Raw genomic sequence first — 14,741 nt, 5'->3', positions numbered from 1 at the left:
TCTCCTCCCTCACCTATCACCTTCATCCCCTCCCCCACACACCTATTGTACTCTATGCTACTTTCCCCTCACCCCCACCCTCCTCTAGCTTATCTCTCCATGCTTCAGGCTCTTTGCCTTTATTCCTGATGAAGGGCTTTTGCCCGAAACGTCGATTTCGCTGCTCCTTGGATGCTGCCTGAACTGCTGTGCTCTTTCAGCACCACTGATCCAATACTTAAATCACCCTTGATTACTGAAATCATGAGCTGTGCCCAGCAAGGACAATGCAGGCCACCAAACTCTTTATCTCTTCATAGGGATACCACCTACATAATATTAGACACAATGGGTATACATTGACATGAAATTCTGAAGATCACCACCAAAAGTATGAAAGGGCAGAATAGCAGAATTTGTCTTAAATGGAGAAATGTTAGATCTAAAACTCTATAATATATACGTCCACAATATCTTTGAAAAGCAAATGGGGTTAAGACTGGTAGAGAAGGGAAAAAATAAAAAAAGAAAGAAATAAAGCAATTTTTTGATCAGAAATTTTTCACAGTGCTGTTAAATAAATAACCTTGTCCTACAGCTGGATAATACTGGACTTCTACAACAGCAATGTAAATCATTCATGAAAGAATATTGGCACTTACTTCCGCTCTCCTCCTACCTACTTTCCAGGAGGTGCAGAGCTTATTGATAAATTGTGTTGTTTAAAATTAAAAATCTGAGAGGTAGAAATACAGAGTGATCTGCGCATTTTTTCAAGCTTCTATAATAATTATTTGTCTAAGTAAAATTGCAACCTCATAGCTTACTTTCTGGTAATTAATCATAAAATACTTTGTTTTTCTCTCATGGGATATAGGTGTGGCTGCCTGGCCAGCACTTATTGTCCATCCCTAGTTGCCCTTCAGAAGGCAACTGCCTTCTTGAATTTCTACAGTCCACATGTTGTACGTCACCCACATTGCCTTAAGATAGGTCATTCAGGATTTTAACCCAGCGACTGTGGAGGAATGTATATTTCCAAGTCAGAATGGTGAGTAGCTTGGAGGGGAACTTGCCAGTGGTGGTGTTCCTATATCTACTGCTTTTGTTCTTCTCAATGGAAGTGGTTGTGAATTTGGGAGATGGTGTCTAGGGATCTTTTGTGAATTTCTGCAGTTCACTTTGTAGATAGTACACATTGCTGCTACTGAGCATCAGAGGTGGATGGAGTGGATGCTTGTGAATGTGGTGTGAACCAAGCAGGCAGCTTTATCCTGGATGGTGTCAGGCTTGTTGAGTGTTGTGGGAGTTACAGCAATCAAGGGAAATGTGAAGTATTCCATCACATGTCTGACTTATGCCTTGTAGTTGTTAGATAGGTTTTGAGGAGTCAGTGGTGAGTTGGTATGGTGGCACACTGACAAAGTGGTTAGCACTGCTACTTTACAGTGCCACGGATCTGGGTTCAATTCTAAGGTCTGATGACTATGTGTGGTGTTCACATGTCCTCCCTATATCTGGATGGTTTTCTGCCAAGTGCTCTTGTTTTTGCCCCACAGTCCAAAGAAGTGCAGGTAGGTGGATTGACAATACTAAATTGTTCTATGCTGTCCAGGGATAAGAGGAGACTGATAGGACAGTGGCTGGCCAAGTTGGATTGTTATGGTTTTTTGTGTGCAGGACATGCCTAGGCAATTTTCCACATTGCTGGGTAGGTGCCAATGTTGTAACTGTATTAGAAGAGCTTGGCTATGAGAGAACAAAGTCTGGAGCACAAGTCTTCAGTATTTTTGCCGGAATCCTGTCAGGGCCGATAGGTTTTGAGATATTTAATGGCTTCAACGATTTTTTGATATCATTTAGAATTAATCAAATTGGCTGAAGACAGGCATCTGTAATGCTGGGGACCACTGAATGAGGCCAAGATGAATTGTCCACTTGACACTTCTGGATGAAGGTTGCTGTGAATCCTTCAGCCTTATGTTTTGCACTGATATGTTGCACTGTTCCATCATTGAAGTTAGGGGTATTTGTGGAGTTTCCTCTTCCAGTAGGTTGTTTAACTGTCCACCACTATTGATGACTGAATATGGCAGGACTGCAGAGCTTAAATCAAATCCTTTTGTTGTGGGATCACTTAGCTCTGTCTAATACTTGTTGCTTATACTTTTGGCATGCAAATTGTCCTGTTTGGTAGCTTCAACAGGCTGACACCTCATTTTTCAGCATGTCTGGTGCAGTTCATGTCAGCCCTCCTGCACTATCCATTGAATCAGGATTGATCCCCAGGCTTGATGGTAATGGTTGAGTGGGGGGTGGGGTGGGGATATGTTGTGCTATGAGGTTGTTCTTTGTGCTAGAGTACAATTCTGCTTCTGCTGACGACCTACAGCGCCTCATGGATGACCTCTCTTGGGTTGCTAGATCGGTTCAAAATCTGTCCCACTTAGCATGGTGATAGTGTCACCCACAATACGATTGCCATTATGAATGTGGGACATTGTCTCCACAGGGACTCTGCAGTGGTCATTCTTACTGATAATGTCATGGACAGATGCACCTGCAGCTGGCAGATTGGTAAGGATGAAGTCAAGTATGTTTTTCCTTCTTGTTGGTTCCCTCACCCCCTGCTGCAGACTTAGCTTTGCAGCTATGTCTTTTTGGACCCGATTAGCTTGATCAGTATACTGTTGCTGAGCCACTCGTGGTGATGGATAGTGAAATCTCCCACCCAGAGTTTATTTTTCATGCTTGCCACCTCAAGTATTGGCTCAGTGATTAGCACTACTGTCTCAGCGCCAGGGACATGGGTTCGATTCCAGCCTCGGGTGACTGTCAGTGTGGATTAGATTCCCTACAGTGTGGAGACAGGCCCTTCAGCCCAACTAGTCCACACCAACACTCCGAAGAGCAACCCACCCAGACCCATTCCCCTACACCTAACACTACGGGCAATTTAGCATGGCCAATTCTCCTAACCTGCACATCTTTGGATTGTGGGAGGAAATCAGAGCACCCGAAGGAAATCCATGCAGACATGGGGAGAATGTGCAGACTCCACACAGACAGTTGCCCGAGGCAGGGATTGAACCCAGGTCCCTGCCGCTGTGAGGCAGCAGTGCTAACCACTGAGCCACAGTGCCAACCTTTGAGGAGTTTGCACATTCCCCCATGTCTGTGTGGGTTTCCTCTGGGAGCTCTGGTTTCCTCCCATAGTCCAAAGATGTGCAGCTTAGGTGAATTAACCATGTTAAATTCAGGGATGTGTAGGCTAGGTGCATTAGTCAGGGGTAAATGTAGAGTAATAGGGCTGGGGAAGGGTCTGGGTGGAATACTTTTGGAGGGTCGGTGTGGATCTGTTGGGGCAAATGGCCTGTTTCCACACTGTAGGGAATCTAATTTTTAAAAAAAGTTATCCAACATGGAGGGGTATTGGTTCATCGGCTAACGGAGAATGCTATGTATTAATCAGATGGAGGTTTCTTTGCTGGTGTTTAACCTGAAGTCATGAAACTTCATAGGATCCAGAGTCAATGTTGAGGACTTCCAGGCCAACTCCCTCCAAACCCTATGCCAATGAGCCACCATCTCTGCTGAGTCTCTCCTGCTGGTGGGACAGGAAATATCCACGGATGACGATGATGGTGTCCGGGACATAGTCTGTCAAATATGATTTCATGAATATGGTTATATCAGGCTGTTACTTGATTTGGCTGTGAGACAGCTCTCCCAATTTCAACAGTATGCCCGAAATGTTAGTAAGGAGGATTCTGCAGGGTCAACAGGGCTGTTTCTGTTATTGTCTTTTCTGGTGCTAGGTCAATACCAGGTGGTCCAGTTCATTTAATTTCCTTGTTTGCTGATTATTGTTTCACGTTCTGGCAGATATAATGACCTTCTTTCCAGCACCCATGGGTGATCTCCAAGGTGCCACCAATATCCGATACTGCTGCTGGGCTTTCTAAAACCTATGACAAGCCTTCAGTTAACATGTACTTGTGGGGATTGTGTCTATCAATACTGAATAAGAATGGGGTTAAGTATTCGGTTGAAATAATCTTCAGCTTTATAAATAAGATATTAATGAACTAATCAACCTTTTTTTACATTTTTCACAAAAGAATGGACAGAGCTGCAGCAGGAAAACCCAATGATTTCTTTTTGGTAAATATATATTCTGATTACAGATAATGTAAATCAGTAACATGACTGCAAAAAGCACTATTATTATGCACTTGTATACCTGCATTGTACAATAATCAATGGTAAAGACCTCAAACAAAATAAATAGGAGGAGGACATTGAAAATTTAAGTCACATTAAAGCTGAATTCATCTATTTATTTTCTGAAAGCCATGAGAAGTGCTGTAATGACTACCTCGAGTTATTGCCTTTCACAAACAATTTCTTAAACAAGGACAAAAGGCAAGTTAAAGGAATGTTTATGAAGCTTCCAAGCCACTGATGCTGGATGTCCAGATTGTTTATGAACATACACATAAATTTATGAACACGGAACAGGAATAGGCCACTTAGCCCTTCAAACCTGCTCTACCATTCAATAAGGCAATGGCTGATCTGATTTTAACATCAACTACTCATCCTCCTGGTAATCCAGAAACTATTTACCACTACTTCAAAGAATCTTTTTTTTTGACGAAGGCAATCCCAAAGAGTCAAGATCATCTGAGAGAAAAGAATCTTTCCTCATCTGTGCACCCACATTTTTAATAACATTTGGTTCTAGAATCTTCCACGAGAGGAAATACCCTTTCAACATCCATTCAGTCAAGTCCCCTCAGAACCTTACATATTTCAATTAAGTGATCTCTGACGCTTCTAAGTTTCAGAGGATACAAAGGCTTTCTGTCCAGCCTTTCCTCAAAAGGCAACCTGCTTGTTCCAGGTATTAGCCTTGAAAAACTTCACTGAACTGCCTCCAGTGCAGTTACATAATATAGTAATGTAATATCCTTCTGAAAGTACACTGACCAATACTATCCACAATATTCCAGATATAGTCTCAACAATGCCTTTTATAACTACAGCATAACCTCCATACTCTTGCATTCAATTACCTTTGCAATAAAACTTGACATTCTATGAGCTTGATTAGATTAGATTACTTACAGTGTGGAAACAGGCCCTTCGGCCCAACAAGTCCACACCGACCCACCGAAGCGCAACCCACCCATACCCCTATATTTACCCCTTTTAACCTAACACTACGGGCAATTTAGCATGGCCAATTCACCTAACCTGCACATCTTTGTGACTGTGGGAGGAAACCAGAGCACCTGGAGGAAACCCACGCAGACATGGGGAGAATGTGCAAACTCCATACAGTCAGTCGCCTGAGTCGGGCATTGAACCCGGAATTGAGCTGTCTTGATTATTTACTGTACCACCTAATCGTCTGTGATTCATGTATCAAGTAGGAACTGGAGAAATTAGATTGGGGGTGGATGCTTGAAAGTAGGCATACATCTGATATCTGGGAGTCTTTTAAAGACTAGCTGATTGGACTTCAGAACCAGCATGCTCATCTGAGGATGAAAGATGAAGATAGCTAAAAGGGGCCATGAAACATCCTTTACAAATAAGATGAATGGGAATTCCAAGGCATTTTATACCTATATTAGGAGAAAGTAGGTAACTAGTGAAAGGGTAGATTCACTCAAGGTCAAAGGAGGGAATGTATGTATGGAGCTAGAGAAAGTGGGTGAGGTCCTTAATGAGTTCTTTGCATTGATATTCACTAAGGAGAAGGACATAAATGATGATTAGATTAGGGATGGGTATTGTAATATTCTAGGGTATACTGATAATAAGAAAGAGGTGGTATTGGGTGTCTTGAAAAACATTAAGGGAGGTAAATCCCACATTGATGATGGTATCTATCCCAGGACACGAAGGGAGGCATGGAAATAGATTTCTGGGGTCTTGATGGAGATGTTGGTACCCTCTTTAGCAACAGATAAGGTCCCATAAAACTGGAGAATAGTCAACCTTTGTTTAAGAAGGGAAACAGGGATAATCAACAAAATTATATGCTGGTGAGACTTCCATCAGTGGTAGGAAAATTATTGGAGAAAATTCTTCAGCACAGGGGTTATTCGCATTTGGAAAAGGATGGCCTTATTAGGGATAGTCGGCATGGCTTTGTGTGGGGGAGGCCTTAAATTTAATCATGTTTTTCGAGGAGGTGTTAAAATGATTGTTGAAGGTAGGGCAATGGATGTGGTCTGCATGGACTTTACTCAAGCATTTGAGAATGTCCCTCATAGTTGGCTGTTTAGATTCATAGAATCACGCAGCATGGCAACAGAAGTTTCAGTCCAACAAGTCCACACTGACAATATTCCTAAACTAGTCACACCTAATATAGGTATAAGAAGGCATATAGTATGCTTGCCCTCATCAGTCAAAATACTGAATATAAAAGTTGGCAAGTCTTGTTGCAAATATATGAAACTTTAATTAAGTCACTTTTGGAGTACTGTGTGCATTTCTGGTCACCACACTTTGGAAGTAGCTATGGAGAGGGTGGAACAGAGGATGCTACCTGTATTAGTGTATCAGCTATAAGGACATGTTGGACAAATCTGGATTCTTTACATATGAGTGTTGGAGGCTCATTGGTAGCCCGATAGAATTATATCAAATTATGAGAGACATGGATACGGTGGAGCCTTTTCTCAGGGATCGTAGGTTTAAGGTTAAAGGGAGAAACCTTAAAGGAGATGCATCAGGCAAATCTTTTGAACAGAGGGTGGTAGATGCCCAGAACATGCTGCCAGGAGAAGTGGTAGAAACAGATACGATAACAATGTTTAAGAGACATTTAGACAGACATTTTCCTGCTCCTCGGATGCTGCCTGACCTGCTGTGCTTTTCCAGCACCACTCTAATCTAGACATGTGAACAGGCAGGGATAGAGGAGTATAGACCATCTGCAGGCAGATAGGATCAGGTTAGACTAACATCATGTTTGGTGCAGATATGGTGGGCCTGTGCAATTCTGTTTTATGTCCTATGCAACAGTTGACCCAGGTGTCTCTGCATTTGAGACCTCGACAATCTCTCATCATTTAGATAATAGCCTTCTGTTTATTCTTTCTGCCAAAATGTACACGATCCCAAACCGTACTCTATTTGCTCAAATTTAGCCCACTCACTTAACCTATCTATATCTCTTTGTGCTCTTCTTTTGTCCCCTTTACAACTTACTTTTCAGCCTATCTTTTTGTAATTAGCAAATTTAACTCCTACACCCTTGATTCTTTCATTCATTTTAGTGAATTCTAAAGATTTGAGGCTGTAGCACCGCCCCTTGTGACACACTATTCATGACATCCTGCCAGTCTGAAAAAGACCCACTTAATGTCATTGCCTGCTTCAAAGAGTGGGAGACTTTAAGGTTAGGAATCCATCATTCTTTTTTTTGCACGCACAATTGTGGTTTCTGCTGATTAAAGGTTACAATGTCCAATCAGGAGAATCCACAAAAAATAGAAAGCAGCAAAGTAAAGTTGAGGATTATTAAATCCATCAAAACCTCATTGAATAGTAGAGCAGATTCAATAAATAGTAGAGCAGATTCAATGGGCTGAATAGCTACTTCTACTCTTATATTTTTGTATCTTTTGCATTTCCTTGCATAGTATCAGTCACTGCAGTTCATTATTATGGGGCTATTTGGCATGTTAGGGCACAAGTTAAATGTTAGTTTATTTTCTTTTAACATTTCAAACTTAGACAGGAAATTTGGCAATTTGGACATATTGCTGGAGGTCCAGCGGTGCTTGCAAAACGGTATTCCACAGAATGCCAGTGATTTCAGATATAGGAGCTACTGTTAAGAATAGAAGTGCAACAATTTTAATGGCTGTAGTTCAGGTATTACCGTATACGGCATTATTTTGCACTAAAATATAACAACTAAAATAACATTGGCTACCAATGAGTTTTTTGGTGAAGAAATAAATAGCACCTTTTAATTTGAAGTGTTGAGATCAGAGTCAAGATTAATCTATGAGTTGGGGGATACCCTTTCAGATGGTATACATCTGTATTACTCTATGAAACAAAAATCTCTTCTTTGGCTCTGAAATGTTTATGTAACAATCACACCTTCTGTATAAGCAGTAGCAGAGTGGATCTTATTGTATAGGACATTACCTCATAGTTTGCCAGAATGCACTACTGCACAGAAATAATCTGCTGTGCACAGCAGTACATTCACTGTGTTATCTGAAACTTGCAAATATCGATGTAACGATTCAGGAGCTAACTGTGAACACCCAAACACAAATAAATACGCAACCAGTTCTGGAATGATACCTGCTGATGGAAGAGGTTGAATGAAGTACATCAGTTACTAAGAAGTGAAAGTGCTATGCTTATTTAGTTTATCTTGCAAAATAGTGTGCTCAATTTTATTGGCTGTGTCACAATTTCAATTTATTTCCTCTGATATTATCATCCAAGAAATGTTCAGGGTGATCCAAAAGGAAATACAGGAATATGTGCTCAGCATAAAGGCAAAATCAGCAGTATAGAAAGGACCTCATTGTGATCGCATGAGAGTGCATTAAAATAAATTTTAAGAATTGTTACTTTACCCGGGAGGAGTGTTCAGAGCTTGGGCAGCAGGGAGAGAGGATAAAAGAAATGTGTTACACTGCTTGTAATTCCATGGGAAGATGCAGTCGGAAGAGATGGGGTCCTGGGGGTGATAATGGACTGGACCAGGGTGTCTGGAAGATGGTGGTCCATATAGAATCCTGAGATAAGAGGGAATGGAAAGATGTGTTTAGTGGCAGCATTAAACTGGAGATGGTGAAAATGGCAGAGGATAATCCTTTGAATGCGGAGACTAGTCAGTTGAAAGTGAGGACTTTGTTGGTCTGGGATGGAAGGGAAGGGGTGAGGACTGAAATGCAGGAGTTGGGCAGAAATGAAGACCTGTCAAACAGTTTGAGGGAATTCTCAGTTGAAGAAAAAGGAAAACCAGTTGGAAGCACTGCTTTGGAAGGCAGCTTCATCAGAATGGATATGGCAGAGATGGAAAAACTGCGAGAATGGAATGGAATCCATGCAAGAAGGAGGGTGTGAGAGAGCATAGTGGAGCTAACTGTCAGAGTGGATGGGCTTGAAATAGATATCAGTGGAAAGCCCAACCCAAATTTGGGCACAGATTAGTTAAGGAAGGAGATGAGAAGTGTCAGAGATGGACCAAGTGAAGGTTAGAGAAAGATGGAAATTGAAATTAGACGTGATTAACTGTTTTCAGTTCCAGATGAGAGCAGGAAATGATCTAGTAATTGATGTAGCAGAAAAAAAATTGTTGGAGGGCCCCCAGGAGGACTGGAACAAAGTATGTTCTTCATATTCCCCAGAAAGCCACACAAAAGAGATTAATGTTGGTATCCATCACCAACATTATGATGTGAAACAAATTAAAGGAGAAATTATTCAAAGTGAGGATGTGCTCAATAGTAGAGGCATGAGCTGACGAATGGACATTCCATTCAAGGAAGAATCAGAGAGCCCTCAGACTGTTCTGGTAGAGAAGAGACGGAGAGAGTGGTTATTCATTGTAAACAGGAGGCAGCTCAGGTCAAGAAAATTGAAACTGCTGAAATGCTTCAGGGCATCAGAACAATTATAAATGTAATTGAGAAAAAAAGTGGACAACGGGAAAATAAATAGGTCAACGTGGGGAAAAAAGTAAGTTCAGTGGGGCAGGAAATGATGGTTCGGCGAATGCTGTCTTATTTATGGATTTTTAAAAGGTAGAAGCAGGTTCACTGGAGTTGGGAAACTATGAGGTGGCCAGCTGTGAAAGAAAGATTTCTAGAGGAAGTAAGATAAGTGACAGTCCTTAAAATAATGATAGAATGTTCAATGGTGGGGAGAGATAGGAGGAAACGTCTGAGAATTGGCACTCAACTATCGGCAAATTGGAAATTGGTACACCAGATTAGATTAGATTCTCCACAGTGTGGAAACAGGCCCTTCGGCCCAACAAGTCCACACCGACCCTCTGAAGAGTAATCCATCCAGACCAATTTCCCTCTGACTAATGCACCTAACACTGTGGGCAATTTAGCATGGCCAATTCACCTAACCTGCACATCTTTGGACTGTGGGAGGAAACCGGAGCACCCAGAGGAAACCCATGCAGGCACGTGGAGAATGTGCAAACTCCACATAGACAGTCACCCGAGGCTGGAATCGAACCTGGGACCGTGAGGCAGCAGTGATAACCACTGAGCCACCATGCCACCCCACAGATGACAGCATCATCACGTTACGTCAGCAGATTTATTATCAGGGTTGGACCTAAGGGAATGGACTGGACAAGTTCAGTGGAAGACAGGTTAGAGTGGGTCAGAGAAGTTGAGGAGTTCAGGTAGCTGAAGTAGCACTGAGAATCTTTGGTGGAGAAATCAAGAACGTTAAGAGGCTAGTGGGAGTGGTCCAGACAGAAGTGAAATATTGAAGATTGGTGAGCGTGTCCACTGAGCAGAGAGACGACTAAAGAAGTAAGCATGGAGGTGAAAGCAATAGAAGAAGAGTTCAACTGTATGCTACTTCTGAAATTCATTCAGGTATGGGGCATAACAAAATAAAACTTAATTCTTTGTTGAGCATAGAGGATCAATGTCAAAGAGAAGGTCAGTGGGTCTGTGAATACACAATGGGAAATGGATTTAGAAGAAGGGATGGGGTCAGAGTCAAGGAGAGGAAGTAAAGGTCTAGAGGGCATTTATAGTTGTAAGTTGCGGAAACCTGTCTCCCTTCATTATGTTTATGGTTCACCGGAATCATAAATAAAGCACAAGATAGATGGAGGGTAAACTTGAACAGGAATACTTTATTATAGATCTCTCAGCTCTACAGTTGATTTTAAACTGCTTCCATTAGCTCCTGCTCCACTTTCTTAAAGGGGCAGCTCACGTAACACCCGCATCCACCTTTATTTCAATCCTCTCCTTAACAATACAGATACAGCCATCAATTATAAGTTTTATTACAGGCATTATAATATGTACATCATCAGGAATATTTACAAAACAAAATAGAAAAAGTTAATGCCCATTCTGTAGTTTACATTGACATGGTAAGTCTCTCAGAAGGATGGTAATTCCTAGAAGACCATCTCCTCGTCTCAGGAACCTTTTCTGCGTAGTCTCCTAGGCCTTCAAAAGTTCCCATTGTTCCTCAGACAAGCTTTCTCTGATGGGTTATTGTTGCTGCTCCTGTCTCCTGCCTAGGTTTAGTCAATTCTGGCTCAGAGACACATGATTAGGTTGACACCACTGATCCCTTGTGGACGTGTTCAGTATTCTAAAGGGGCATCCCCTCATTGGTGAGGGGCAGTAACCAGTTGGTCTATGTGCCTCCTCCAGATCAGTCCATCCCTAGACTGCACCGCTTATTACAATGCTCCTCCTTGAAACATCAACATACTGGATGGACTGGATGGATCCATTTCTCCCCAGCCATGCACTTCTCGGCCACATGATCTCTTACCTTTGGAATACTGTCAACCTTGAGTTTTCCGCCCTTCTGACCATTTTTTTCATTCTTGATTTGCTCTGCCAGCTCTCTGGTCTCTTCTAGCCATAGTAAGTCAAATATTGTTCTCAGGTGGTGGTTGAACATTAGGGACTCCAAGACTGGTTTGTCATGTATTGTTTCCCACATGCTGAAGAATTTGTCAGTGACCATCTTAGCCAACCTTCTCCTTGTGAGGCCTTTAAAGCCTGTTTCAAGCTTTGCACAAATCTCTCTACCTGGCCGTTTGTTGCAGGGTGATATGGAACTAATTTCATGTGTCTCACCCTGTGATTTTCTAAATACTCCTTAAAATCTTGCACCACAAACTGTGGACCTTTGACACTCATGACTTGTTTGGGATTCCCAAACCTGTCAAATATTTTATCCAGTTGGTTTGCTGTTGCTTCTACCGATACCACCTGTACGAATGTCACTTTGGGCCAGTTGGAGGGGGCATCTGTGATCACTGGTAACATCCTTCCCTCTACTGGTTTCACAAAATCGATGTGAATCCACAGCCATAGTGATTGAGGCTACTGCCATGGGTGACAGGGTGACAACGGTGGCATATTCCTTACTAATGTGCAGGATTTGCATGATCCTGCTTTCTCTTCAATTTGGGAGTCCAACTTTGATGACCTAAAATAACTCCTGGCTATTTCTTTTATTACACCATGCTCATGTGTTCCAGAACCTTTCCTCTGAATGAGAAAGCCACAACAGTCTCATGTCTGATATAGACAACTCCCACCTCCTGGACAGGTAAGAGCACAATTCTGGGCAGTTTCTATGAGAAGTCCTTCCTTTCAGAACAAAGTCCACCACTAGACTCAAGACCATGTCATTTTGCGTAGCTTTCTATACCTGACTCACTGACACTGGTACCTTGTTTTCCTGGAAAAAGTACATAATTTTCAGGTTCCAGTCAGGAACGTCCTTTATTCCTGCTGACTTTGACATAGCATCTGTATTGCTATGGTTCTCCTGCTGTTGGTATCTGATTTTATATTAGTAGGCCATGTCTCTAGTCATTGATGGTACTCTCACATATGGGTCAAAAATTAAGATTAGAGGCCTATAGCCTGTCAGCCCAATTCTTCCTTTTCCACTTGGGCATACTTCTCCTCCATCTTATTAGTGACCTCAATGCAAATGCAATGGGCCTTTTTACTCTGTTCAGCAAGATGTATGTCAGTACAGCAGCAACCCCAAATAGGCAAGGGATCAAATGCCAACTGTAGTGATAAAATTGGGTCAAAATGAATCAACATATCTGACCTGTTTAGGGCTTGCTTCACTTCACGGTATGACTCCTTATATTCCTGAGTCCGTTTCCATAGTTACCCCTTTTCCCAGCAATCGATGCAGGGGTTTTAATACGGTCATCAGATCAAAAATGAGCTTGCTATTCTAATTTATAAGTCCCAAGAATAATCTCAGTTGTGATACATTCTCTGGTCTAGGGGGTTTCATGATAGCCTTGAGCACCTTGTGTAGTCATGTTCCAGATACACTATGGAGTCTTTAAAAAACTCACATTTCTCCTGTTTTTCTCATAGGCTGTGCTCCTGCAACCTTGTTAGGGTTTCTTCTACGTTTTTGAAATGCTCCTCTTCGGATGATCCAGTGACCAAAATATCATCCAGATAACACTGGACACCTGGCAAACTATTCAAAATTCAGTCCATGGTCCTTCTATATAGATCCGATACTGACGTGATGTTGAAACTTATAGTGGAACAACCCCCTATATGTCACTATCGTCAGCATTGACTGGGATTCCTTCACAACCCCCATCTGCAAATAGGCCTGTAACACATCTTTTTTTGGGGAATTTTCTTTTCCTCAAGAATGGTATGGATCTACACACAGACTGGGTTGACTCTGATCTCAAAATTGCCAGAAATCCTCATAGCTCCATCTATTTTTAAGATCAGGACAATTGCAATAGCCTATTTATTGGCGATTTCTGATTCCAATACTGTCAGGTTCACCAGGCATTCTAGTTCTGCCTCCACTTTATGTCAGATGGTGTATTGAATTGGACTAAAGTTTCAAACAAAGTTTTATTTCTTCTCCTTTCATTTCCCTGGGTTCCAATATTTCCCCGAAACTCATTTTTGAGTCTGCCAGCCTATTAATCAAGGCTCAATTTAACTGGAGTTTCTGTTGTGAGAAACATCAAAACAAAGGACGGTAGTCACCTTTCACTACATTAGAGGCAATTCACACACTGGTCTGTCAGCTGTACTGGCCCTTCATTGACACTACTTGTTCTGTATTGGTTGTGTCATTTTGGCAGGCTTCAATGGCAATGCCTTTTACTTTTTCCTATGTATTGATTTGGGAGTCATAGATACTGTTGCATTCATATCCCCTTCCACCATTATTGTCTTCTCTTCTAATTTGAGAAGAATCCAGAAACTATTAGCTTCACCCTGTACCATCAGGATGTTTGACTGAAACTCTGCTGACTCTGGGCCTTCTGCTTCTCCCACAGACCCGGCTGACTCCTGGTCTACTTCCTGGCAGGTAACCGTATGCCTTGTCCTCTGAATTGTCTCCTTTAGCATCCCTCCTCTTGCTTGAGTTGTAACTGGCAATTTTGGACAATATGTCCACTCACATACACCCTTATCACTGGCTTCTCAAGTTCAATGCGTTGACTCTTTGTGACCACTCTTGCCCACATCAGTGGCAGTCTATGGTTGGTGTCACACTCCATTAAGATTGCACTATTTTATGCACCTTGTCACTCAACCTTGTTGCTTTGCTGGCAGCCAGGTCCATCGAGATAGCAATTTCAAAAGCTGCCTTGAAATCCAGGTCTCTTCTTATTCATGTCGATCAGGTATCCGAAACAGAATTAGTCCCATTTGCCTGCACTTGGTAGAAATAAACATCCAAATCTTGCCTATTCCTGAAGAAGGGCTTATGCCCAAAACATCGATTCTCCTTCTTCTTTGATGCTGCCTGACCTGCTGCGTTTTCCAGCATCACATTTTTAAGCGCTATTCATGAACGTATCCAAATGTCTTTTTAATGTTAAAATTGTTCCACCTGGCACCTACCACCTACCCTACTTACCTACACACCTGCCACCTTACACGACTTAGCCACACATCCACCACCCTACACTACTGACCCACACACCTGCCACCCTAGACTACTTACCCACACACCTGCCACCTTAT

This window comes from Chiloscyllium plagiosum, chromosome 2 (genome assembly GCF_004010195.1).
Source record: "Chiloscyllium plagiosum isolate BGI_BamShark_2017 chromosome 2, ASM401019v2, whole genome shotgun sequence".
Classification (NCBI taxonomy): Eukaryota; Metazoa; Chordata; class Chondrichthyes; order Orectolobiformes; family Hemiscylliidae; genus Chiloscyllium; species Chiloscyllium plagiosum.
The sequence above is the reverse complement of the archived record's forward strand: the minus strand, read 5'-3'. Positions refer to the sequence as shown.